The following is a 7933-nucleotide window of genomic DNA, read 5'->3' as shown; positions in this document are numbered from 1 at the left end:
TTAATAAGTGGAAAGTATGTAGAAGAAATAATTGGAGATAAAAAGATGAAACATAGGGAGAGAGAGAGAGAGAGAGAGAGAGAGAGAGAGAGAGAGAGAGAGAGAGAGAGAGAGAGAGAGAGAGAGAGAGAGAGAGAGAGCCAGACTGACGCCGCAGGAAGGCCACGGGACAAAGCGGTAGAAGGGACTGGAAGCCTCAAGGTAAATCCACCACTAGGAGGCGTGTGATAGAGAAGGCAGATAAGATTCAGAGGAAGGGAAATTTCCAAATACTGAGGCTGTGGTGGAGGACGCGCGCATAGTGCTTTAGTTTGGGGACAGCTAGAGGCGAGACTGAGGTGGTCTGGTGTGTCAGGAGGAGAGACGAGGAGTGTGGAAATGAAAGGGAATGGCCTGAGGGAAAGTTTATAGATGCAGTGGAAGAAGACTTGTTTGTAATGGGTGTGACTGAGGAAGACGCAGAAGGAGGTTGGTTTGTGGCGACCCATGACGGGAACAGAGGAGAGAAGAGCATACGCGTGATGGCATTGCACTTGGTATTGTAATGCACTTCAACGTGACACTTAGAGCCACTTACTGGGAAAATTGTGGCCGCGGTGGTGAGCCTGGAGGAGGACAACTAGGACATGCATAGTCTCCTGTAGGTTTAGGAGACCGGAACTCATAACACTCGAGTCTCTCACAATGATTGATTTTCAAAGACCACAGAGGGGATTGGCCAAGTTCTCATGAATGGTTTTCCCAGTGATAATTCAGAATTCCCCTTAGACTGTCGCAAGAATCATGAGGGCACTCTTAAAAATGCCGATAGCTTGAGTCCTGATAAAAGTTGAAATGGATACCAGTATGTTTAAGAAAATGAACCTTAAAGTGAAAGAAGGGGAAACATGAAGAAAGAACAAACAACAGCAGATGTGTTGGCCCTTATGGGATTGTTTTTTTGGGGTACTTTCTTACAGTGAGAGAAATAGGAAACAGAGGAGGAGGAGGAGGAGGAGGAGCTTAAAGGAGAGTCGGAGGAGATGAAGTGTGATTGTAAAGTAATATTGTATAAATGATAAATCATTAGAAAATTAAAAGAAAAAGTTAAAGCAAAAATGAGAAGTGAAAACTGCTAGCTATGATTGATGAGAGAGAGAGAGAGAGAGAGAGAGAGAGAGAGAGAGAGAGTAGTAGAGAGAGAGAGAGAGAGAGAGAGAGAGAGAGAGAGAGAGAGAGAGAGAGAGAGTAGTAGTAGTAGTAGTAGTAGTAGTAGTATAATGAAATGCATGGGAATGATCGTAATATTTATAGTAGTTGTAGAAGATATTGAGGTAGAGGTGAGAGTGGCTGGGTAGTAGATGACACTGTAAATAGTAATATACAGTTAGTAGTATTGTAATAGTACTGTACCTAGTATAGTAGAAAGTGGTCGATGGATAGTAAATATTGTACTAAGGTAGTATTGTATAGGTAGGTAGATAGTAATGAAAATAGTAGTAATGGACAGATAGTATAGTAGATAGTAGGAGGTAGATGGTTGGTAGTATTGATGATAGATGGATAGTAATAATATAGCAGGCAGGAGTAGGTGGGTTGTGGGTGGAGAGGTGGAGAGGCAAGGTGGATGGGCTGGGTTGGCCACCTGCCACACGTCTCTCACCCACCTGACGTTTAGCTGAGAGTGGCTGTGACCCCCAGGTGAAGCAGGGGGAGAGGGAAAGGGGGAGGTGAAGGGGAGGGAGGGAGGGAAAGGGAGAGCTGGAGAGTGAAGGCAGTGAGTTAGGTAAGGAAGGGAGGAAAAAATGATGCTTAGAGAGAGAGAGAGAGAGAGAGAGAGAGAGAGAGAGAGAGAGAGAGAGAGAGAGAGAGAGAGAGAGAGGAAAACTTAATGAGGGAGAAAGTACATAACTGTGGTTTATTAAAGAATGGAAGGGAAATGGGAGAGGAGTTTTCAAGGAAGGAATGATTTGAGAGAGAGAGAGAGAGAGAGAGAGAGAGAGAGAGAGAGAGAGAGAGAGAGAGAGAGAGAGAGAGAGAGAGAGAGAGAGAGAGAGAGAGAGAGAGAAAAATGTAATAAGCTTCTTTAGACTTTTATAGTATTTCTGTTACTATGTAGTCCTCCTCCTCCTCCTCCTCCTCCTCCTCCTCCTCCTCCTCCTCCTCCTCCTCCTCCTCCTCCTCCTCCTCCTCCTCCTCCTCCTCCTCCTATTCCATCTCCCGTAGAAAGAGATACGCGATAACATACGCGCGTTTAAAGAGCTCCTCTCCGTTTTCGTTCGTCATCTGGCTAAGTGTCCCTTTAAATGGCAGGGATGGGATTACTTCCACTCCTTACCCTCGCCTGTATTTACATTTCCCACCCCTGTGCCTGCCTCTCGGGGTGTTAGGGGGGCGTCTGGGGGTGCGAGGGCCAGGTGAGCTGAGGGGAAGAGAAGGGGAGATAATGGTAGGGAAGGAAGGGAATGGTTAGGAATATGGGGAAAGGATTGGAAGGGAGGTCATATGTGTCTAGTTGTATCTCTCTCTCTCTCTCTCTCTCTCTCTCTCTCTCTCTCTCTCTCTCTCTCTCTCTCTCTCTCTCTCTCTCTCTCTTCTTCTTCTTCTTCCTTCTTCTCACGTAGTCCGCGAGGTGATCAGCCAGGTATATAACATAATAGTCACCCTTTTTAACCATGTCCCCTTTGGTCCCGCGGCGAGTGTGGCTACCCTGCAGCCCCCGAAGGCTTTCAAAGACTCTGGGGTGGGGCGAGGCAGGGCGGGAGGTGGGGAAGGGTGGGGGGTGTAGTGGGGGGAAGGTGGGTGGGGTGGGGTACAAAGGGTCTTTTAATCTTGAAATTCCACAGAGGCGGTAGTCCATGTCCGCCCTGCCCTGCCCTGACCCACACACACAAACACGCACACGCACACACACACATACACTCTAACATGAACGCACGCACATGCATACATACGCACACATTAATCTCTCTCTCTCTCTCTCTCTCTCTCTCTCTCTCTCTCTCTCTCTCTCTCTCTCTCTCTCTCTCTCTCTCTCTCTCTCTCTCTCTCTCTCTCTCTCTCTCGCACCCTTTCACTCACTGGTAACTCCACACACTAGTATCATAACATCCTTTATTCTTTCTCCACCTCCTTCATTCACCACCGCACCTTGCTATCACCCCAACTTACATTCCCCTCTGCCTCTTTCTCTCTCCCTCCCCTTCCTCTCCCCTCTACCTCCTCTCACCTCTGTCCCTCCTCTCTTCAGTCTCCTTTACCTTCTGAGCACGTCATGAGGCACTCGAGTCAAAGGTCCCCAGAGGTTCGTCATGGCGGGACTTGTGACAGTCAGGTTTTGTCTCGCTAGTCAGGCAGTGAGGAAGACCCTCTCTTGACGCTGACGAGGACGTGTTGAGACGGAGAGGGGATATGTAGGTGGAAGGAAGAGTGCAGGTGTTGGGAATGAAGAAAGGAGTGACTTGGTAAACTGATAAATGCTGAAAGAGATGTTGAAAGTAAGGAAGGAAGGAAGGGGTCATGGAAAGAAGAGAAGTAGGTGAAGGGAACGAAGAAAGGATTGACTAAACTACAGGAAAAGGGAAGTAGAAATTGGAAGAGGCTTTGGAACGCAGGAAGGAAGGACAGGGCACAGAAGAAAGTGTTCATTGGGTAAAGTAAGGAAGGAAGGAAGGAAAGGAAGGAAAGACATGGGGAATGAAAGAAAAATATTAAAACTGAAACGAATTAGAAAATAAAGAAAAAAATATGCAGATAAATACAAAAATGAAAACAAAACAATAAAAACCTAACAAACTCAAACAATAACAGGCACAAAGGCTAAAAAAAAAAGCACAAGAATAAATACACACACGAAAACCAAATACATAACTTGAGACTGAAGAAAGAAAGACAGTGAGATAGAGAGAGAGAGAGAGAGAGAGAGAGAGAGAGAGAGAGAGAGAGAGAGAGAGAGAGAGAGAGAGAGAGAGAGAGAGAGAGAGAGAAAGAATCACACGAGCGAAGAGTAACGAGGGAGGTGTGAGAAAGCATTGGTGCGTGAAGAGAGAGACAGAGAAAGACACAGGTGAGGTGAGGTGCGTGTCTGCTGAGCGTCAGGTGTGTGTTGGGTCTGTTAGGTCTGTGTCTCTGCGAATTACAAATGGAAAGCGCTTAATGCAACTAAAACAATGCCTCGTTTTTCTCCCGGACAGCTTTATTGCTTATCCAAGGCCACAAATCTTGACGGAGGAATGATAAGTTAAGGTCTCTTCTCTCTTCTCCTCGGGTTTCAATGCAAATGGAACCAAAATTGAGCGGGAATCGTGAGGTTTGGTGAGGATGAAGTATTGGATCGTAAAGTTTGGTTCTCGCCCTCTCTCTCTCTCTCTCTCTCTCTCTCTCTCTCTCTCTCTCTCTCTCTCTCTCTCTCTCTCTCTCTCTCTCTCTCTCTCTCTCTCTCTCTCTCTCTCTCTCTCTCTCTCTCTCTCTCTCTCTCTCTCTCTCTCTCTCTCTCTCTCTCTCTCTCTCTCTCTCTGTCTATCTGCCCATCCATCCATCCATCCATCCACTCAACCAGCCATCCATCTATACCTCAACTTTCACCTTTACATGTATCTCTTCTTCCACCACACCTTCCCCTCATCCAACACCCCTGACACTAACTCTTCTCCAGCACACTGTCTCTGCCTCCCTCAACGCCTGTCCTCCTCCGTCTTGCAAGAACAGCCAGGGTCGGTCTCGCCTCAACGGCCGCACAAGAGAGGAACTCGAGTCCCGCTGGCAGTGTGGAAAATCTTGAGGTGTTCGAGACTTTGGAATGAACAAGTTATTTCTCTGGACTCTGCCTGGCTCTTGTCTCGGTGACACTTGCAGTACCTCTTGCTTTTAGTTCCCCCTGTGTCTTGAATGAAAGGGATGGGCGTGTTGGGGAGTGTGAAAGGGGTAGAGAGAAGACTGCTGTGTGGGAGATGAGAAATGATGGGTGTGTAGGAGAGAGTAAGATTGGTGAATGAGGAAATTAGGGAGAGGTTAGGGAAGAGATGAGAAGAAAGAGGAATGAGTGACAGGTATATGAGAGATGAGAGGTGTGTAGGACGGACCGTGAAAGGGACAGATGAAGTTAGAGGGATGAAGTTAGATAAAAGGAGAGGGAGACACACACACACACACACACACACACACACACACACACACACACACACACACACACACGCAGAAACCACATCCCAACAATTAATCACACATGACAAAATAACATAAAAAATAAAGGAAAGAAACAAAAAGTTGCACCACAAACATCATGATAACTGTGCTTGTAATGAACCTGACGTGAGAAGAAACGAAGATGAAGAAGGATAAAAAAAGAACACTATATTTTCACAGCTTGTCTAAGAATCTCTCACATGATCCCCTTCAGCTGCCTGGGATCGAATTCTGGGCGAAGGAATGTGTGTGTTTTTGCTTCGATGTTATTGTTTGGACGTCGTAGTAGTACCAGAGCGAGAGAGAGAGAGAGAGAGAGAGAGAGAGAGAGAGAGAGAGAGAGAGAGAGAGAGAGAGAGAGAGAGAGAGAGAGAGAGAGAGAGAGAGAGAGAGAGAGAGAGGTTATCAGATGAACTTCTACCACTATGTTTTAGTTACTACCACTCGAGAATTCTTGAGTAACTTTTGGTACGAGTTGTCAGGAGGAGGAGGAGGAGGAGGAGGAGGTGGTGGAGGTGGAGGAGTCGAGCATAGAGGAGAAAGAGAGAGTAACATAAAAAGTGTGAGGTGGAATAGTGCGGAGATGGGAGGACAATCTGGTGGGAAGGAAGGACAAATGAGGGTGTCAGGGAAGAAGGAAGACGATGAGGAGGAGGAGCAGGAGCAGGAGGAGGAGGAGGAGGAGGAACATTTGGGAAGGTTTAGGACGGGGGAAGAAGGAGAAATGAGGGAGACAAAAAGGGAACACAGAAGAGTTTCGTACGGAGAGGAGAAGAGGGAAGCGTGATAATCAGCGGAGGGAAGAGAAAAATACAGTAATGGTGTGAGAGGGAAAGAAAAAAAATAAGTAGTGAGAATAAATTAATTCAAAGAGAGAGAGAGAGAGAGAGAGAGAGAGAGAGAGAGAGAGAGAGAGAGAGAGAGAGAGAGAGAGAGAGAGAGAGAGAGAATCTTAGAGCGGACAGAAGAGGGTAGCGGAAGCGAGAAAGAAGGAATATAGAAAAGGAGAGAGAAGAAGAAGGAGAAGAAGTTAAGGGGATTAACGAAAGAAGATTTTAGGGCTGAGAGGGAGAGGAGAGGGAGTTAATATCAACGAAAGGAAAGTAATATACGAGTAGTAAAGAGTTAAGGGAAGAGTTCTCAGTTAAGGGGGGACCACACAGATGACTCCAATTTTTCCAAGGTTGTACTTAGAGCTAAAGTCTTATAACCATTGTGTTTCTCATGAGCATTTACATATTCTGACCAAGTTTCATAACTATTGGGTCATAGATAGTATATATTTTATTTGTTTTATATGCGGTCATATAAAATTCAATTTAAAATCGTAGATTTTTTTTTTTATGAGATATTTATTCCAGCGTATTCTGAAGACATTCAGCAATGAAACTATGTTCTGGAATTTCTCCTATCACTCCGAAATATGTTGAAAATGCCACTTGGAAAAAAAGTATAAAATTTCATCCTCATTCGTGATTTTTTCAGAAGCAGCAGATTTATTTATTGTCCAAAATCGCTACATACTTTTATACATATATATGCATGTAAAACATGAGTGAAGTGTTAGTTCTGTATTGCAGAAATTACAGGAGATATTGGCCAAGAAAGTGGGAAAAACGTGTTTTCAGAAAATCACAAATAAAAATTTTTTTTGAGTTACACGGCTTGAATGGCAAATTACTTTAGTGTCCCATTTTCTAGTACTTTTTCTTGAGTATCTAGATGATAGAAAACGTGAATTGGTAATGGTGGTCTATAGAAATAAAATTATACACTATATGAATTATAAAAAAAAATAAATAAATAAAATACGTGCTTACACACACACACACACACACACACACACACACACATACACACACACACACACACACACACTGAGTAGGCCTATGTTGTGTGTGTGTGCGCTGAGGGAAAGAAAGGTAATATTTCCCCGAGACCACGTGCTCGCCACGCGGATGGGTATACTAGCTGTCAGGCTAGCGCGTTGTAAACCTGTCAGTTTCCTGCCAAGAACCTGTACGTGACCTGTAGGTACTACGACGCCTCGGCCACATGTGTTCAGACTCTATCGAGACATCCCTCTGGTAGGATGTGTTTCTGCTAATAATTCATATGGAGTATAAGTTTGCAAATATTGGATAAAAATTATAACGCTCTATTTTACAATTTTTCAGTTCAGCATGGATCAAGAAAGACTCAAACAGATGATACAAACGATGAAGGCATTGAATAAAAGGAGGAGGGAAATGGGCCTCCAAGGCTATTATATAATAAAGACCGATAGATATGTGATGGTGGACGGTCCACCATCACCACCACCACCATCACCAAATAAGCTCCGGGAGAACTCCCCTGAGTTATAAAAAAAAAAAATAAATAAATAAAAAAAAAAAAATTGTACACACACACACACACACACACACACACACACACACACACACACACACACACACACACACACACACACACACACACACACACACACACACACACACCGCACAAGTGAGGTGTGTGTGTGAACACCAAAGGTTTACCATGGGGGTGGGTCAGATTACACACACACACACACACACACACACACACACACACACACACACAGAGAGAGAGAGAGAGAGAGAGAGAGAGAGAGAGAGAGAGAGAGAGAGAGAGAGAGAGAGAGAGAGAGAGAGAGAGAGAGAGAGAGCGTTTGCGAGGTGTCGTCGCTCTCCGTGCTGCTTCCCTTGTTCCTCCTACCCCCAATAATCTAACTATAACAGGTCAGCATTCA

This window comes from Scylla paramamosain, chromosome 24 (assembly GCF_035594125.1).
Source record: "Scylla paramamosain isolate STU-SP2022 chromosome 24, ASM3559412v1, whole genome shotgun sequence".
In the NCBI taxonomy this organism is placed as follows: domain Eukaryota; kingdom Metazoa; phylum Arthropoda; class Malacostraca; order Decapoda; family Portunidae; genus Scylla; species Scylla paramamosain.
The sequence above is the reverse complement of the archived record's forward strand: the minus strand, read 5'-3'. Positions refer to the sequence as shown.